The sequence below is a fragment of the Alligator sinensis genome, unplaced genomic scaffold, assembly GCF_000455745.1.
Source record: "Alligator sinensis unplaced genomic scaffold, ASM45574v1 scaffold752_1, whole genome shotgun sequence".
Lineage (NCBI taxonomy): Eukaryota > Metazoa > Chordata > Crocodylia > Alligatoridae > Alligator > Alligator sinensis.
In genome coordinates this window covers 806206-808136 of record NW_005842000.1, presented here as the reverse complement: position 1 = coordinate 808136, position 1931 = coordinate 806206, and the positions used below count along the sequence as shown (strand labels likewise).

Sequence of the window (1931 nt, the reverse complement as noted above, 5' to 3'; positions counted from 1 at the left end):
GGTTCAGCTGAATCAGTGGGATTTCTTACCGTGTAAAGCACTATCCTGCATGTGCAAAGGCATTAAATGCTTAGTAGGTCTGCTGTTTCACAGTGGGTCATTACAAGACCCAAGTAAAAGACTGACTTGCTTGAAGACCAGCCCAGGCTACAGAGTTTCCCTTTTTTGACCAAATCTGAAATGGAAGATACTGGGTCCCTTAGCTAGACAAAGCTCTAGAAGGCAGGTGGGTATTTTGGAGAAAAAAATTGCAATTTGAAAAATGGGATTCCTCTCCCCTTGGTTGGAAAGTAAAAAGAGGAATGCTTTGATGGTGTTAGCCAAATCTTGTGAGAAGAAACACTCTAATGACATTGCACGGCAATTATTATGATGCCCTATGATGTTACCATTACCAGGATTTACAAGCTTTTTAGCATTAAGTTTTATTATCAAATTAGTTAAGACTGAGAGAGTAGTTCATTTTGTTCTCCAGGAGGTCTCTCTCAATTTACTACCTCCATAAGCTGTCCAAGGTTTGCTCGACTTCGTTGAGGTGGAGTATTCTTTAGACTTGTCCAGCTAAAGAAATATTGCTAAATTTCTTTCATCAATAGACATTAGGAGAAAAACACTGACTCGCAATGAATTCTGTAGGCTTTCCCTTTGAGTTGAATCAGTAGTATTGAATAAAGACTTTCTAAATCACCTAGTTTGCACTTATTAAGGAAACTACTGACCAGATGAACATGATAAACTTCCTTTCCTTTAATAAGTGCAATGAGCAGCACATGGGACGGTGAAGTCATAATACTGGTACTTTGTCTTGAGAAGCAAAATTTTACTCGGAGGTTGCTTTCCATCTGCCTTGGGAGGTTTGGAAATTGTTTTTTGTTTTTTTTTTAAAGCATTGCCCTATGCTGTCTGAATGTGAAGCCTGCCATTTCCTTCTTATTTCATCTTTAACCAATTGATAAATCTTCCCCTCGCTAGTAAAAGTATTGATAATGGCACCCTCTTACCATAAACATTTTTGACTGTGTTGGATTTCAAAGTGACACCGACTCTCTAAACTTCCTAAGAAAATGAATTTAAGTTTAGTTTTGGTTTACCGCTGGGTGAGCTTATGAATGTGATTTATTGCTATTGACTAACAACATCCTGAGCATCACTTAAAGCTGCTCTTTTTATTTTTATCTGTCCCCTTTGGATGGTGTGGGACTGGAATCTAGATTGCTTTCATTATTCAGCTTTTCAGCTATTTCCCAGTTCTTTAAAAAAAACGCAAAAAAACCCCAAACAAACAGCCACCCCAAAAAACCTTAATCTTCCCAGAATTAGTACTGTAAGTAAAATATCCAATATTTAGCAATAGATAGCTACTTATTTCCATTGCTAGCTAAATCAAAAGGCAGAGAGCTCAAATCTAACTTTCAGCTTACCAGTGACTTAAAATTATCCTGAATCAGGTGATCACAAATTCTTTGCTTGTTTTTGGGGTCTGACGGTTGATAGCGATGAAGTCCAACATGGTAATTTCCCCACCGGGGAGCAGGTCTGTGTCTATGGGATTCTTTTTTGTGCTTCCCCGTTGTTTGAGGCTCTTCCAGAGGTTACATTTAATGCAGTATTTGATGTTAAAAATATTAGTAATGTGCAATTCTAGCCGTGCTTTTCAGGGCTAAACCGGACTAGAAAAAGAATCCATAGTCCTAATGAAAAAATAAGCAAGGAAAAAAATCAAAGCAAAATACGCTGGCAAAGCCGGTCTTGTTCCCCTTTTGGTTTGCTTAACTTTTGCTAACCTTGCTCTGGAAGCAGATTGCTGTTGGGTATAAAATGGTGTAGAAGCGTGCCTGCAACCATGTTTCAGACTAGTCATGGTAGCAGGATGAGAGTGAAGAGGTGCACAGAGCGGAAAGGGCAGAGAAAGGCTGCGCAGCAATAAAGTA

General features: G+C 38.8%; 1 long non-coding RNA gene across 2 annotated transcripts in view; it reads left to right on the top strand.

The window, feature by feature from the left end:
• Positions 1–782: 782 nt before the first annotated feature.
• The window catches only part of LOC102373383, a 176620-nt gene continuing 175471 nt past the window's right edge, over positions 783–1931 (top strand). For both annotated transcript variants that reach the window (XR_003093580.1, XR_323592.1), the window contains exon 1: positions 783–854. This is a non-coding gene — a long non-coding RNA (uncharacterized LOC102373383). The remainder of the gene's footprint in view (positions 855–1931) is intronic.